At 37.7% G+C, this 18,386-nt stretch overlaps 1 protein-coding gene and 1 pseudogene across 1 annotated transcript in view; one reads left to right on the top strand and one right to left on the bottom strand.

The window, feature by feature from the left end:
- The first annotated feature begins 547 nt into the window (after positions 1 to 547).
- USP9X (ubiquitin specific peptidase 9 X-linked) overlaps positions 548 to 18,386 on the top strand; it is a 197,140-nt gene continuing 179,301 nt past the window's right edge. The window contains exons 1-2 of the mRNA XM_087721771.1: positions 548 to 1,536; positions 4,473 to 4,582. The gene's annotated coding sequence lies outside the window, so the exon portion shown is untranslated. The remainder of the gene's footprint in view (positions 1,537 to 4,472; positions 4,583 to 18,386) is intronic.
- LOC148044434 (transcription factor JunB-like) lies at positions 17,530 to 18,312 on the bottom strand (annotated as a pseudogene).

Genomic DNA, 18,386 nt, shown 5'->3' with positions numbered 1-18,386 from the left:
CATATTTAGTGGACAGATAAACAGTAGCAGAGTTGTAATATTTCTGCATTTTGCCAGTTGACCCAAATGGTTAATTTTCCCAACACCGTAGCAATATGTCTTCTCAATTTTCCGAAGTATTTGATTGACACCGACTCTTCTCATTTCTATAGCATTTGTTTAGTCGTCTTCAACACCTTTCCCCAGATTTTATTCCAGATCAAAGAAGAGTACAAAAGTTCGTCTCTTGATAGTAACAATGCATAATGCGTGCTTCTCAAACTGAGACAAAGCCAAAGTTTCAAGGGAAGCCCTGGAAGCCAGCTATCTACCTTGTTCTTCAGCAGCTTGACTGGCGAGCCCTCGTTCCTGCCCCACCCGCGAGTCAGCCTTTGGCTGGCCCCTGGGATTGAGGGGAAAGGAAGGGGAGGACCAATTCCGCGCCTCTTCTCCCTTCCCAAAGACGAAAGGTGACGTCATTATCCGGGCTTTTCACACTGCGGGTCACAATGGAGTCGAAACGGAGCTCAACCGAAACGAAACGGCCGGGTAGCCACCCCCCTCAGTGATCGCGGCCTGGCATCGTTAACTTGGGCCCCGCTGGCCCGCCGTCGACATCTTGCCCAGCCACCAACGCCGTCAGGCCTTGGCCCCTCCCCCACCGGCTACACACGGCACACCAAGCAGACCCTGCCACTGTGCGGCGGTGACCCTAGCCTCACATAAAGCAAGGCGTGAGCGGGTGCTGATGGTCCTTGCTCTGCTTTGGGCACGGAATGGGGCTGTAGGAGTGATTGACTGACTGACAATCAGGAAAGGGAGGGAGTCACGCTGGTGGCCGCGAACGCTGTTTGGGTGGCGGGGCCGGCGCCGCTGTGTTGAGTCGGAGTCTGCGCTGCATATGCTGTGAGCCGAGCCCTCCTAGAGCCGCCATATTGCCCGGGACTCTGACGCTCAGTCTTTGCTGGTGCTGCTATCTCCGTCGCGACTTTGCTCCTAGACGCAGTACGGATTTCTTTTTCCTCTTCTAAAGGCAGTTTCGTAGGTTTCTCGCTGGTGGCCTTGCCAGTGCAGCCCCCCGCCCCCGCATCTCTTATTCTATTCCCTTCTCCAGGGATTGAAGGTATCCGATTTCCCGGATGAGGTAGAACAGCCTGGAGGCCTAGCTCAGCCTAACGAAACTACAGGACGAGAAAAGCGTCGGTCCACTTGGGCCTCGCAACTCAACACCGGCAACTGGCGGTCGCCGAAAAGCTAGTGACGCAAAACTAAAATAATACAAGAAAAGGTCGCACGCAGTCAGGAAAGCGACACGGGACCGCTTCGTGCAAAAGCCGGCTTCTCTAACAGCCACCGCCACTCGGATTTTCCTAGGGATGAGACGCAGCCCCGTTGGTTGCGGCGGCGGCTTGTGCCGCCTGGGATGAGAAACTCTTCGGCCACACCCGCCGCAGCCTCCTCCTCCCTGCATCGCCATCAGCAGCGGCGCCCGGGAGCAGAGCGGGCCTCGGCATTAGAACCAAGAATAGCAGCAGGAAAAGGCGACGCTTTGTGGGGGTAAGCGAGTCAGGAAAGGGGCTGGTTCATCGGAGAAAGGAAGGCTCATTCTGTGGGTAACCAAGGGGGTAAATTCCATGAGGGGAGATTTTCGCTGGGTATCTTATCTCTTCGTTCGTGAGTTAGCGTATCTCGAAGTGAGTAATGTCTGTTCGTGCGTGTGTCAGTGTCTTGGAGCATGGAGGGAAAATGGCTGACGACTCAGTCCTCATTCTTTCTGCCCGGCCTGAACTGGGCCTTGCAGGAGAATGGGACGCGCACACACTATATCCGCAGTCCCGGGAAGAAAAAAAGACAACCTGCAGAGCTGGGCGGCTGTTGGCTTGGCTCTTCCTTAAATAGCGAAGAAAACTGGCGAAGAGACTACAAGTAGTATTCGGTAGACCTTCCCGTCATTTAGTTTCTTTTGATTCTCGTTCCACTTCATAGCAAACGCCATTATTGAGGTGGAGTGATTGGAATCGTATGGGCCTAGTCCACCCCAGGAAATAAGGCTCTGCACAAGTTCTTTTTTTTCTAAATCCGGTCTCGGATGTTGCGGCCCAGCGGTTTCGCCTTCGTGGTAAACATTATTGTCATGGGTGCAGGTGGGCTGTGTCATGGCTGCACTCTGTTTCCAGTGAAGCTGCGATATTATAGGATTTACCAGTATGTTAAGTTTACATTGAACGTAGTTTGTTTCTTTGAATATGTGAGTTTTATCATTTTTATTGGATAGAATCGACATTGTATTGTCTGGAATTTTTTAATATATGAAACTGATGAATCTACCTACAAGATAGAGTAAGAGAATAAACTGAGACATTCAGAATCTCATAGGTACCTTTACAGCAAATTGGATTTAAAATTGACTTTCCTGAGCACAGAGTTCTTTTGTAAGATACTTGAAATTTATAAGTGGAATTTTATCCACTTCCACCAAGAATTGGTGGAAGAACTCCCATTGATTTTAACACGGTCTGCTTGTGGCTATAACAAACTAATAAGTTTGGTACACAGTCCAGAATAAGTCTTAAATTTGAATAGAAAAAGCATAGCTGTAATTCTGTGAGGACTGCTAAATCAAGCCTAATGTAACTCAGTGAACCTCTAATACGTATGTGGTGGATTATAGTAATGGTAGATTATTCTCATATTAAGCTCTCTTAAGGTACTTTGAAATCTTTTCAGTTCTGTCCTGTCCTGTCCTGTCCTGTCAGTATCTTAATTTTGCACAACGTATTTTAAACTATGCTTCTGGTACGGATTGTTTGGATGGACTTATGTTGATAGAAATGTGAAATCAGGGGGTGTGTTTTCTATTTAGTGCATAATCAGACATGGCCTAGTTACATTTTATGTCTGTTTTTTATGTAGCTATAACTAGTCTTAGTGCAATGTATGCTAGCATATATGCATTAATTGGTTTTCTGTTTTCCTATATTACACTTGAGTTGTGTACTACAAAAATCTTTTGTCAGAATTGAATACATCAGTACTGTATGACTAAAGTTGTAGGGATATTAAAACATGTTCCATTTCAGAAAATGAAAGATTTTGAAATGGGTTGTGACAGTTTTAATAATTCCTTACATTGATGAGGCATATATTGTGTTTTTATTTTTTAATAATTGAAAGGAAAATTGGGCAAATGCAAACACTGTTATGCCAAAGTATTTCTGCCATATCTGGACCCAAGAATGAAATATCACTGAAATTTATGAATTGCTTTTAATGCAATTATATTTAAAAAAATCTGGAATAAGTTGCCATCCTATTTTTTCATATATTTATAAAACAAAGTACTAGCAAGTTTTCTATTTAAACATGCAAACCACATTGATCTAAGACCAAGTTAAAATACTATGTATATTTACATAGAAGTATATCATTAAAATCAATGGCAGTTGCTTATAATATTGTACAGGATGTACTGTAAAAGCAAGATTATAGTATCTTTTGGTTTACTTGATTTCCTTCTCTATGCTTTTCATAAATATAGGTGATAGAGCAAACCCACAAAACTTCAAGTGACTCTGTCATTAATTCACTTTTAGCTTGCTCACATTCAGTGTATTTGAATATTTCTTAATGAAGAATCCATAATTTTTTGAAAATAAAAATTAAAGTTTTAAAATAAGTTTCTTGAAATACTTTTTAAAAAGCAATTATTTTATAATAATACTCAGAATGAAAAGGAAGGATGAGATAGAGATACTAGGGGGAAAAGGTATAGAAGATTTTCACTTTATTTAACTGAAAGAAAATTAGTTTTCCAAACTAATTTACCTTTAAAAAAGGATCATCTTGGATTCACCCAAGAACAAATGTGGAAGGAGATTCTAATATTTGAGGACAAGAGATATCTTAAATTAGGGTCATGTTACTTTTAGGTAAATGTGTTAATTATCTTAAATATTCATTTGAAAACACAAAGATATACCAAACATAATTGGGGAAATAAATTGTGTCAGGTGATTATCATGGTATTTATAATCTATAATAGCAATTGTTCTTTTGTCTTGGAGCTGGGCAGTTAAAAATGTAGCAAATTTTGTTTCAAAAAAGTAACATTAAATTAGAATTATTTGAAGAATTAAAAGCACTTCACTGGTAATAGGAAATACATTGGATAGCAATATTTTAAAACCTGTTGTTGAAAGAGTGTAATGTGCTTGAAGTGCCTTGATAAAAATTATTTTTATATATGATTTTTAAGCATAACAGTTCATAATAATGAATAATTTGTTTTCTTTCGTATTTTTCTCTTTGAAGTGCTTTTCAAATTCATATGATTGGTTCATATGATATGAGTTTAGATGTAAAATTGGAGTCCATGTAGTTTTAGTGTTTTCTTTAAAAAAAAACTCTTAAAAAATAGCATGTCTCCGTTATTTATACACTCTATCAGTTTGATTTTTTTTCATACTGTATTTATCTGTTTTCTCCTATTGCAGTTGTGTATACGCATTCAGTTTTTGCAATTACCATTTCTCTAGTTGAGACCAGTGAGACCAGTGGGACTCAGGCTAATTGAGACGTGGATCCAAAACACCACTAGCTGAAAGTAAGTTTTTTAATGATATATATTAAATTTGGATTGTGGCACTGTTTAAATTAGACCATTGTTTTGGTAATGGAACAACATCAAACCCATTAATATTTTTCCTTTTTCCGCTCTCTGCACTTGAATAAATTTTATTGCTTTGGGCAAAGAATTCTTTATAATTTCAGATCTGCATGAAATAATTGTAACTACTTAGTAAATAGTTTCCTAGTACAGGTAATCCTCAACCTAATCCCAGACTTACAACCACAGTTGGGTCCAAAATTTATGTTGCTAAGTGAAACATTTGTTAAGTGAGCTTTGCCCCATTTTACAACCTACGTGCCATAATTATTAAGTGAATCACTGCAGATGTTAAGTTAGTAATACAGTTGTTAAGTGATCTGGCTTCCTTATTGATTTTGCTTGTCAGAAGATTGCAAAAGGTGATCATATGACTGCAGGCCACTGCAACTATCATAAATATAAATTCGCTGCCAAGCATCTGAATTCTGATCACGTGACCTCGGGGATTATCATAGCATTTATACAATGGTTGTAAGTGTGAAAAATGATCAGAAGTCACTTTTTTCAATGCTGTTGTAACTTTGAACAGTTACTAAACAAATTGTTGTAAGTTGAGGACTACCTGTATTTCTAAAATTATGAAGTACTTATATGCAGATCTGAATTTATGAAGAATTGAAGTTATATGTTAGTAATTGCCTATCTTTAACAATAATCCTATTCTTACATGTGTTACACACTTTGTTCTATAACATTTAAAGTCATACTCATGCTGTTTTTATATTTCTTTTATGGTAAATGGCAGCAGATAAAAATTGCTGAACTTCACTTTATAATCTTGTGTTTTGTCTGTACATTTATTTTGCAATTATCTACATTGTGATCCATTGTTATATAAATGTAAATAATTTCACATTGTCTGTGTTCTACAGGAGCTTGCACCTAGATTTTAAAATAAATGTCCACATTTTGGTTGCATTATTTTATCATTGTAAGGGTAACAGTGGTGCTACTGGTGTATGTAGGGTAGTGCAAAATGTTCTCTCCTCTTCTGCCATGGCCTTTCTTTCAGCTTTTGACTTCTGTACCACTTTTTATAAGTGATATAGAATTTTTTGGCATAATAAATTATTTTTAATCCAATATTTTATTTGCTGTAAACCAGACTTACGTTTTTACCATTTTACCCATTATCTAACAATACTGGGAGTGGCCTGTGTTTAAAAAGTTAAAATCTTTCCAAATAAATAGCTCCTATAAGGGTGGGAAAATTGAGAGATTTTTTTTTAAAAAAATTTATTCTGCGATTACTTGAGTAGTTATTATTATTAGATTTATATCCTATCTTGGCAAAGATTTGGCTGCATGAGTAATGTTTACTTGACTTTTTTATTAGCAATTTTTTTAAGAGGTTCACACATTGTACTAAATTATTATTTACCTTAAAATTTGTTTCTAGGACATGTGGCTATTTTTGTACATAGTGGTATTACTAAAATACAGACTATAATCATAGGGTTGCTAGAATATGCTAAGCCAGGAGTCGGCAATCCCGTAGCTCCAGAACCGCGTGTAGCTCTTTGATCCCTCTCCTGTGGCTCCCTGCTGACCTGGTTGCACAACCTGCTCTCCACCCCAAGAAGGTGCGAACCTCTCCCCAGAGCCGCGTGGCTGAAGCGCCCCTAGTGTTTTCTCCGCACTGCCCTTGACTAGCTGCTTTTTGTGATTCCGCTTCCTTTGGTGGCAGCTCAGCGCCAATTGGGGCCGCCTTTGTGTCGGCTCAGGAAGGAGGGGAATGGGGAGGAGCAACTGCCACTGGATCCAGGGAGGGAAGAGCTCCGGCTCTCTTGCAAGGCTGGCTACACACCTGAGCGTGCAGTGGCAGCAACAGGAGCTGCTGCTGTGATCCCAGCCCAGGAGGGTATCCCACTTGTGTGAGCGCATGAGAGATATGAGAGACAAATGAGAAAATGGTGAAGAGAATGAGAGGAAAGACAGAAAAATGAGAGAGAGATAAAGGGGAGAGAGAAATGAGACAGCTGGAGGGAGAGAATGAGAGGGAAAAGAGGGAAACAAATGAGAGAGAAGGGGGAGAGAAAGAAGAGAGGGAGATGGGAAAAAGAAAAACAGAAATGGGAGGGAAAGAGAGACCCATTTCTCACAGAAAATACCGGGAGCCACAAAACCTGGGTAGGAATGGCGGTGTGTGTGTGATGTGACTGGGTGGGAGTGACATTGAGTGTTTAAGGTTGCAGGCAAAATAGAACAAATTGCCATTGCTCTATTGTTACAGGTAGTAGGAGTAGTCCTTGATTAGAACCATTAGTTTAGTTACTGTTACAAGTTATTGTGGAACTGGGGGGGGGGAAGGTGACATATGACCATTCTTCACACTTATGGCTATTGTAGCATCCCCATGGTTACATGATTAAAATTAAGACGCTTGGCAACTGGTATATATTTATGACAGTTTCTGTGTCATGGGATCATGATCACCTTTTGTGACCTGACAAACAAAATTAATGGGGAATCCAGATTCACTTAACAATGTTACTAACATGTTACTAACTTAAAAACTGCAATGATTCACTGAACAATTCTGGCAACAAGAGTTATAAAATGGGGGAAAATTCACTCAACTCTCTTGCATATCAACAGAAATTTTGGGCTCAATTGTGATCATAAGTCAAGGATTACTTGTATAGACAATTGGTAAAAAAGTCTGGTAATATCATTGATGTTATATTTATCTTTCAAATCTGTAGAGGGTTTTTGTTTCCTGTGATTACAAGTCTTCTTTCAGTCTACTCAAGATATTTTGGTCAAATTTCATGCAACATTTAATTAATTTTATCTGCCTTTAATAATCTAGGTACTGATTTGTGTTTAGATTTTTTTCAGATATTTACATGCCTTGTTAACTTTATCGTTAGCTGTCTATGATATATGTGTTGCCTCTGTTAAACAGATTAGTGGTCTAAATCAGGGATCCCGAACCTCCAGGCCACTACCAGACCATGGCGTATTCGGAACGGGGCTCTGCAAGTGGTGGACCGATGTATACGCTCGCATACACAGCTTGGCTTTTTCAAGTAGTGGGCCAGCGCACAGACAACTCAACTTGCGCAAGTCGAGCTGCGTGCCCACCGGTCCACTGCTCATGCAAGTTAAGCTGCAGATGAGTGTCAGTCCACCACTGGTCTAAGTTGTAACATTTCCACTACTGATTTAGATGGTGTTAGATTTTGTTCTTATTCTGGAAATGGTTAAAAAAAACTTGGATATAATTTTGGGCCAAGTACTCCTGGTCTGCAAGTGACTTGCCCTGAAAATAGGATTGCACTAATCAAATATAAAGAGTTATGAGTCACTTTGATTCATATGCACATATTTTTGTTTCATTTTGTGATAACATGCTCTAGATACCAGTGAATGCTATACTAGTGCTCTATATTTCAATTCTGATAGAAGTTTTAAAAATATTTTCGACAAATCATACAGGCAGAAAATGTTACTGAATTACCATTCAGTTTTAAAACTACATTATATTCCCTGTTTCTTCCAGGAGCTCTAATAGCTCTCCTTCTATAAGATTTCCCCCATAACAACTCTGTAAAGTGTATGTTTGGCCCATTGTTGTATAGTGAGCTTTCACAGCAGAGGATAAATTTGAACTTGGGAATTCTGATTATACTACCGCACTTTAAACACTATTCCATGTAATTTATTAATTGTTCTTACTCTCCAGTTTATAATTTTAATATGATGGTTCATTTGTTTTCTCCCTTACTGATACTTGTCTATTGGAATGTTATTACATTGGAATTGATTGTGTCATTTACTTTAGAGAATTATTCAGATTGAAAAATCTTTCATAATTTTGTACTCGCATAGTGCTACATTATCTTCCAAACTGGTTTGTTCATTTGTTTAGAGTATGGCATATCGAAACTGGTAATCAGGCCCAATTCCAGAACTTGTTTTGTCAGTAATCTTATGTTCCATTATGAGAAAATTAATTTATTTTTAGTTAGAGGTCAACCTTGAAAAAAAATGGAATATTTTCCATTATATTTCTTGAAATTTTTGAGATGTAATATTGTGACTGTGTTGGAAATATTTTTAGCTTTTGTCTGAAAAGCTTTTTATATGAAAAATTGAGATGTCTTTATTGTTTGGCATCACAGTGAGCTGCTTTTCTTCCATATGGGAAGAAGAGTAGTAGTGATGGCTGAGAATTTTCTGACTTGAATTTGAATCTTATGGAGGCTGCCTGTAATTCATGTGAAATAGTGCCATTTGTTATGAAAAAAATTCTACTTTTTATGCATAATGTGGAAAATGTTGAATATTTAAAAATTAAATGTTTAAAATAAATAAAAATATTGAAAGATTAATAAGAGAATAAGAGAATCATGCATCCACTCTGAATGGCAATATGTTTTCTTAAGTTGCCAGCATAAATTAATGTAAGGCTTATTTGAATGTTTAATATTTTTGTCACTTTAGTACAAGGAATGCCCATTGCCTATTGATCTGTTTCTGTAACATTCTCAGGAAAAAGCAAAAATATACTGGCATTTCCTAAAGCATTCTGAAAGCACAATGTAAAGTATGCTGAATTGTGAGTTGATCCTAAGTCAAATGTTTCGTACTTGGTTTCTTATTTCTTATTTAGAAATAAACTGTTGTCTCTCATATTCTTTTAATACTTTTTAACATTTTGTTATTTAATAATATTGTTTTATATGACATTTTTATTTTATCAATACTGGATATTTTTTTAATAAAACAACATTAAGTAATTTCAATAAAAATGTTCAAAAGCACTAAATATAGATAGTAATGCCAAGGTAATACCTATTTGCTAATTTACTATTGACAGTGACATTTAATTATGCTTCCAAAATACATTTAATATTTAATACAATATTTGTAACAACTACAACAATTACACAGATGACAAATCAGAAAACAAGATTCAAATATGGGATCAGTTTTAATCTTTGATCAGTTTTAATAATTGTATAATTATACTGCTGCAAGAAAAGCAAATGTTATGCTTATAATTTTAGATGTGTATTTTCTTATAGCTGGTACTATAAATGCATTTAACAAATAAGGAAAAACTCATCTTTTGGCAATTGAGAATAGATAAAAAATGAATTTATTTCATCTTGTTGCAAATTTAATTGGTTCCTTGATATCTTGAAATATTAAATCAATTCACAGCAATTAACTTTTCTTGAACATTTTATTTATAGATAGGTATGCATTTATAGATAGGTATGCAGAAAAAATAGTTTTGCCATTAATATTGTGAAACGCTTGTTTGTTTATATCTCTTAAAACCATACAAATTGTAGCTTCTATTTTTAAATCTACAAAACTTGCAATATGTCTAGTAGTATTTCTACTTTATCATAACTTTTGATTCAAAACCAGATTAAATATACAATATGCTATTTCAGTGCCATTAAAAATCATCAGTTTCTGGTACTATAATGTGTAACATATTATGGTTTTTACTTGTTTAATGTAATTCGTGAAAAGCAAAATTCTAAAACAAGTGTTTCATCCTTATTTATTGTTTTTAAATCTATTGGTATTTTTTAAAAAAAATGGTAATTTTTTTTACCAATGCGCAGTGGCGCAGTGGTTAAATGCAGCACTGCAGGCTACTTCAACTGACTGCAGTTCTGCAGTTTGGCTGTTCAAATCTCACCGGCTCAGGGTTGACTCAGCCTTCCATCCTTCCGAGGTGGGTAAAATGAGGACCCAGATTGTTATTGGGGGCAATATGCTGACTCTGTAAACCGCTTAGAGAGGGCTGAAAGCCCTATGAAGCGGTATATAAGTCTAACTGCTATTGCTATTGCTATCTTTGTGACTAAGAGTTTCACAGTGGCAAAAATTTGAAAATACAAAATAGATAATTCTTTCCCAGTTTCAATTAATTTAGAATATATGTATTCATACAAGTGACCCTTGGTTAACGAAAGAGATTGGAATGGGAATTTGTGTTGTTAAACAGCACAGATGTAAAATGCACTGTCACATGAGTGCATCACTTAGTGATGGCAATCCCAAAGTCTCCATTGCCGACATTAACTAAAACTCACCTGATCATTAGGCAGAGAACCACTCAGATCCAAGTCATTGATGGCTTGGTCCTTCCCAGCTCTGAACCTTGGTAAGGTAAGGAACTACCTTCTCTTCAATTCTCCCCACTGATTGTCTCTCCCTGCCCACCCCCCTTTGCCATTTGGCCCCCATGCACTCTGCCACTTCTTTTGCAGCTGACCTTTGCTGTCTTCATCTTTCTGCTGCTGACAAGGTATGCCTGATCTGGCCCTTCACAAGGCAGTTGCTGGCTGCACCAGGCTATTTTACTGATGCTGCATGCATCCTTGTTGAAATGGTGTGTGGCCTTTTCACAAGGCTTTGGAAGGTTTCAGAACCTTGTGAGAAAGCTGCAAGTGGCTGTGCTTTGTCCAAATCAAATGCAGCTTCAAGAAGAAGGCTTGATGTGGCCAGAAATGAGGAACAGATAAAAGGGGTGAGAGGAGTTAAAGTCTCCTTATGGTCATGAGTGCAGGGTTGCAAACATTTGAATTTTGAACATGTGGCCACAAGGGTGTTGTAGCAGCTATAACTTTGTGGATCAGACGTAACTATCATTTATTTAAGCACCACCATAACTGAATGCGTGATCATTAGACCTGTAATTGCCTTTAATGAGATCTTTTTTGTGTGGCTTTTATTGTTAGGTGTAGATTACATATAAGAATCCTGCTCTTAAGTTCTGTGCAACTTTTGATATATGTTCTATGTCTTAATATATGAATACTTGCTTACAAAAAGACAGAAAGTATCAGTTCTTTTCTATGATAAATGCAATAATTGTACCAGAGATGTGGGTCAGTTGGCTGTTGTTCAAACATGAGAGATTAATAAAAAGAATGTAAGAATCTTGGTGGATTGGACCAGATCTATACAGTCTAGCATTGTTTCCATATTGGCCATCTGATGCTAGCAAGATACTCACAAAGGGTAACTAAATGTCTGAACTTCAGTTTTTCCAGTTTTAAACTTTTTATGGCCATAACTTATTCTATTCCATGTTGCATCAGTTGAAGTTTTTGAACAGCCTGAACAAATATTTGCTTGAATGCTCTTGCATGTTTTTATAATATACATTATTGTGCATATTTGCTTTAACATAAACAGTTTAGTAATGTTTGAATTGTGAATTGCATAATTGAGAAGAAAAATTCACAGCATGTGAGTCTGGTGATATAAAAGAAAATATAAAAAGCATGTTAGCTAAAATCAGATTATGGCTGAACCTAGCTGTTGTGTTTTGTAACATCTATCATACAGAAATACTGATATTATAAAATTAAGAGACAAGATTCTTCCTGTCCTTTTTATGCTATGAAAACTTTATACAATCACCCTTTCCCATATATTCCTCTCTTTTAAGATATAAAGCTGCAAATATTAGCATTTTTATTACTAAAACTATAGTTGTCCTTTTACACATTTTCAATTTTTTGAGTTTTTGAGAATTCAAAATGAATGGTGTTTAAGGTAAGATAAATTTTAAATTAAAAGTCAATACAAATTTTATGAATGTAAAAATTAATAGAGTGATTTAGAAATAAGTGAATATAGCAGGCTTGTTCATTTACAGTTGCTGAAATGGAAATTTTTTAAAGTTATAATTGCAGACTTATAAAATTAAACTATACTACAGTGTTATAATAACATAACACAATAATGTAATTCAAATATGTTGTAGATATTACAGCAAAGAAATTAATAAGGAGTAATAAGCTTTTCTGTTAAAAGAAAAATTATTATAAAACATTTTTATATACAGTAAATTGGTACAATGTTTTGTAAACTGCATATTTGTGAAGCTGGTTTTAAATTAAGTTTCTTAGACTGCCACTGGAGGGAGCAAACTACTTTAAAGGAAGGCCTTTACTTTTTTGATTAGTAAAAAAGTTCAAATGGCATTTTTTTGTTTTAGTATATTAGATATTATAATTGTGCTAAATTTGCATCTATTTCTAATACAGGTAGCCCTCGACTTACAATGGTTCATTTAGTGACTCTTCAAAGTTACAACAGTACTGAAAAAAGTGACTTTATGACCAGTTTTCATACTTATCACGTGATTGAAATTCAGATGCTTGGCAACTGACTCATATTTATAATGGTTGCAGTGTCTCAGAGTCATGTGATCACATATTATGACCTTCTGACAAGCAAAGTCAATGGGGAAGCCAGATTCACTTAACATCTGTGTTACTAACTTAACAACTGCAGTGATTCACTTAACAACTGTGGCAAGAAAGGTTGTAAAATGGGAAACATTCACTTAACAAATATTTCGCTTAGCAACATAAATTTTGGAGTCAGTTGTCATAAATTGAGGACCACCTGTATAGTAATATAAAAGTGTTGTTTCAAAGTTACCTAAATAGCAATTTATCTATTTATTAATGTTGGCACAGGAATAATCCCTTAAATATATTTAAAGTTGTAACTTGAAATTTCATTCAGTTAAAGTGTAGAAAAACCTAGATCAAAATAAATTGGTTTAAATAAGGTTTCTACATATGTGATTTCAAGGATACATTGCGCTCATTCATGTAACATATCACTGGCCATTGTAGTTCAATTTCTTGTTGCTTCCCTCCATAAACTTGCTTATTTTCCTTTGTATTTCTGGTATTGCTCCTGATTTTAATTAAAATTTAGGATAGTAAAATCTTGAAATGTGTTGTGTTGTGCATTAGTACATAATGAGCAGTGAGAATTGATTCTAGAAAATGCTTTAGCTCTTTATCTTTTTCTCAAAAAGAAAGCAAACTTAAAGTGATTTAAATATAACAATACAATTAATATTAAAGATAAGAACTTTTTGTTCCTATATTGGAATTTTATATATATCATTCATGCATTCTATTTAAATTTAATGTGAAAACATGGATCCATTTTTAAGTTCTATATCTACATCCTGAGTATACGTAAAATTATAACATTTTAAAGAACTATGAAACTATCAAATTTGATGATTGTAATATCTGTTACATTTTAATTTGCAGTTATATAAAGTCTAAAATTTTGATATTTAAAAAAAAAGTGGAAAATGTGTTACTGTGTTACACTGACAATATCATAACCTAAAACTGTGTAGATTTCTAAATAACTGGTGAGATGGCAAATAAAACATGTTTTGCACCTGAACTTTTTAACTGGGAACAGTTTCATTTCATCTCATCACATGATAGACAACAGATATCAAGCAAATACTAATTGTGTATAAAGTAAAATTTGGAAGAAATTGTATACAGAACTATAGGTGAGGGTTCCAAGTAATACACCCATAGCAAACAGAACTCCGAGGCAAGTAGGTTCATCAAAAAACAGGTTTATTGGATATATCATATTGGCACAGACTGGTGAAAACAGACTCTAAAGGTTCCAGTGGTTTTTCACCTAATTAAAAGTAAAAGTTCCCCCCCCTTTTTCAAACAGTCATATGGTCCAATCAAGGTAGTGTCTGGTTGTTTGGAACCTTCACTCCTCCTCTCTTCAGCCACCTGTGGTGATGTCCTTGGTTCTCAGGAAACTATTTTGTTTTGGCTACAAAACCCCAACTATCTCTATTTCCCCCTCCCTATCCCTCATCACCTCCAAGATGGCCTCAGTCAGGCCAGTTGACAGATAGTCCTTGACTTACAACCACAATTGAGCCATTTTTTGTTAAATAAGACATTTGTTAAGTGAGCTTTGCCGCATTTTACGATCTTTCTTGCCACAGTTGTTAAGCGAATCACTGCAGTTGATAACCTGGCTGTTCAGTGAATCTGGCTTCCCCAGATTTTGACTTTGCACGTCAGAAAGTCACAAAGGGGGATCACATGACCCCAGGACACTGCAACCGTCATAAGTATGAACCAATTGCCCAGCATCTGAATTTTAATCACATGATCATGGGGATGCTACAAAGGTCATAACTATGAAAAATAGTCATAAATCACTTTTTCAGTGCTGTTATAACTTTGGTCTCTAACTGAACTGTTATAAGTCGAGGACAACCTGTACACAAAAATTAAAAAGGTACTTAGTGCTAATCATGTGCCAGTAAGTTTTGATGACTTGGCTAATAAACTTTTAAAGGTAACCAACCAATTCAGCTTGCGTACTAGTGATGATATAATATTCATGTATACATGGATATAACATGAAGTATCTGTTATTGCTTGTATTGCTGTATTGCTGTATTTTGGACCAGCTGTAGTTTTCAGTTGGTCTTCAAGGATAGCCCCCATATAGAGTGCATTGCAGTATTACAGTCACATGCTAACCAGGGCATGAGAGACTGTCTGAAGGCCTCCTGGTGAAGGAAAGGGCAGAACTGGCATACAACCTGTGGAAACGTTGTCCTGGCCATTGCTGCTGCTGGCTCATTGAGCAGAATCTGCAAGTCCAGGAGGAACCACAAATAGTGCACCAGTCTGGAATGGGGAAGTATGGCCAATCCAGAAAAATATCATGGATGATGGCATTGAAGCTACTGAAAGATGAAGAAACAACATCTATGTACCACCTTCTCCACCAAATGTCATTGACAAGTGTGACTAACTCTGTCACTCTACTGTGTCCCAGTTTGAAATACAATTGATACATTCTGAATAATTTATTTCATAGAAGAACCATTCTGGTTGCCATCTTAGCATCTTCTCCATAACCTTTCCTGCAAAGGGAAGTTTGGAAATGAATGTCTACAGTGGATGGGTCCAACAATGGCTAATTAAAAAAGGGATGCACCATTGCTGCATTCAAGGCTGAAGAGACCACTTCCTTCCTCAAAAGTGGGAGTCACATGGATCCACCTTTGAGTCACCTCCTAAATCTATCACAATGCAGAAGGGTTCATGACCCAGCAACAGCTGGCCAAAGTGACAGGTTGGATAACGTCCGCTTTCTTTGGAATCATTAATGCATAAACAAAATTGCAGCTCTAAGATTTTCAAAGTGATTATTCCAGTTAAAATAACAGGATATGAGTTCCTGCTGTAAATAAGCAGTTGAGTTGGCTAATACACTTTTTAAAAGTTGAATGTATTTCAGTGCCTTCTATTTGAAATTCTGTTAAAAATTCACTACTGAATGTTGGTTAATAGTTGGCAACAATTCAGTACTCTATTTGTTGGTATGATTGCCTTGTAGCTGTTAATGTGCTATTGCAAGAGTACATTTACACAATTTATAGGCCATCCATCTTGCCTCAAGCTGACTTCTGAACCAAGGACCAAATGCATGCCAAGGACTTAATTCCAATAAAATAGAGACAGGGCACAGAAGCCAAAAGGGGTTAAATAAGAGCTAAATTTTAACATACATCAATACATCATCTATCATGCTATTCTTTTTCAGGATATTCAAACGTACACAAACCCAGGAAAGGAGTAAGAAATAGTAAGCCAAAGGAATTAACATCAAGACGTAGGAAAAGCAAAATGATATATAGCTACAGCTTATATATCATTCCCTGTATCTCTTTGTACCATTCTATTTTTGCAAATGTATTAAATTTTTATGCCAACCATCTCACTTTGGGCAGATTTTCAGGCTCTGTCAGAAGGCCAGAAGTGTGAGGGGGTTGGATCTCATCTCCTAACAGGAGGATATTGCAGAGGACAGGAGCCACAAGTTTCTTCTCCTGGATCCCATCTTAATTTCACCATGACTACCTACACTACCTTTGGTTTTTAAATTTTTTCATTGCTCCTTTTCTGAGGTTCTCCTGAACATTATCCAACCACAAGTTTTGTGTTTTTTCCTTTCTCTGAACTATACATGAAAGTATATACAAATAATTTCATGTATTTGTTTTGTGAGCTGATCCTGTTTCTATATAATCAAATTACCTCAACAAACTGGTCGGTCATTTTATATTCAACATATGTTTATCCATCATCTATTGACTGCTTTTTATTTTATTACATACCCTGTTTAAGGTACCCATTCCCATTATATACTTGTTGGTGAAGTATAGGGAACAGTATGCTGACTTAAAAAGCAGAGATAGAAATCCTATTTGCATAACATAGTGAGCATTTGCTTGGGGTAATACTGGTGTTTAATTATGCTTATGGCATATTGGCCAAAATTTATTACTATATCCTTATTGTTAATACAGAGTGCTATGTGTAGTACATATGTGATTAAGGCTGGTAAAATAATTATAGCTTCTCAATATTTCTAAAATGTTTTGTGTGAAAATATGATTGATTAGAATTGTGATGGTTAGTAGTGGTGTAAATATACTGTGTTTCCCTGAAAATAAGACAAGGTCTTATTTTCTTTTCACCCCGGGGGGGGGTATTATCCTGGGGGGGGGTATTTTCTGGCAGGGCGGGTGAGAAGCAAGACACATGTCTTACCTTTCCAACTCCGTCGCGTTCCTCGCCATTGTGTCCAGGAAAACACGTTAAAAAAAAACCTCACAAGTTCAGCCAAACTTCTCGAACTCGCTAGAAGGTTTTTTTACAAGGTGTTTCCCTGCACAGGCTGGCTGAGAGGCGTGACGGGGTTGCCAGTCTCCAGTAAGCTGTGTGTCTCATGGTGGGGTGCAATTTGGGAGTGGCAGGTGGGGCCGGGGGATGGGGCAGCCGGGCCACCTGTCTTACTGGACACCTTGTATGGTAAAGAAAAACCTCTTACGAGTATGAGCAATTAACTTCTCAAACTTGCGAAAAGTTTTTCTTTACTGTGCAAGGTATTTCCCTACACAGACTGGCCGAGAGATGCGACAGAGCTGCCAGTCTCTGGTAAGCCGCATGTCTCGCGGCCCAACACCTACGAACCCTGCTCCAATGGCAACAGCATCCTGGCTGCTTCCCTTCCTTGCAGTTTCTTTAGCGAGAGGGTTGGCAGGTGGTGCAGCGCCGAGTGATGCGCTCCAGCTTCCTCTTCATGCATTTGGTGGTGGCCAGGCAGTTGCGAAGCCATTTCCTCTCCATTTTGATGCACTCCTGGTCTTCCATGTTAATGGAAGACACAGGTGGGCTTTGCACATCCAGCACTGTCTAAGGCTCCTCTTTGAAACCCTGTGCGGGGTGGGGCAAAGCAAGGCTGTGAGGCTGCAGCATGTAGCTCAGATTGGCACTGGGGAAGCTGGACGTGTTACTCAGGGTGCCACTAGGGTTATAGCTGGTCAGGTTGGTGTAGATAGGAGGTGGCTCCTGAGGAAGGGAGGCACTGTAGCTGCTGCTGGCTGACGAAGCTGCTACCGCGGCTCCAATCGAGACATTGTGGGGGGTGGCATGTTGTCCATAAGATTATCGTCCAGTGCCTTGATGAAACTGTCAGTGAAGCCTTCCTGCTCTTTGGTGGCTCCCTGCAGATAGAAGTATTGTCCCAACAGTGATCACGCCGTTGCTGTTCTGAACGATAAGGTGCTCCAACTCCGGGGCAGCTAACTTAAGCGAAGAGCTTGTCACTTTAGCTAATTGTTGCCGGGAAGTAGCCAGCGATGCTGTTTTCTGGCTGGGGAGGTGATGGGAAAGCTGGGACTTCAAGCTGCGGAATGGCTTGACCAACAGGTTCAAAGCCATGCCCGACTTCAGTGCCTTGTAGTCCTGGCTGTAGCTGAAGAAAAAGGAGTCAGGGTAGAAAAGCTGCTCCATCTTTGTGCACATCAGCTGTGCGCTGGGAGGAGGGGTGGATACTTAGGCTAGGACCATCCAAGATGGCTTGGGGCTCACAGGAAAGG

Source organism: Thamnophis sirtalis, unplaced genomic scaffold (genome assembly GCF_051295495.1).
Source record: "Thamnophis sirtalis isolate CommonGarterSnake01/CBP01778 unplaced genomic scaffold, rThaSir2_p1.2 scaffold_8, whole genome shotgun sequence".
Classification (NCBI taxonomy): domain Eukaryota; kingdom Metazoa; phylum Chordata; class Lepidosauria; order Squamata; family Natricidae; genus Thamnophis; species Thamnophis sirtalis.
Note: the sequence above shows the minus strand (reverse complement) of the source record. Positions and strands in the feature narration are given on the sequence as shown.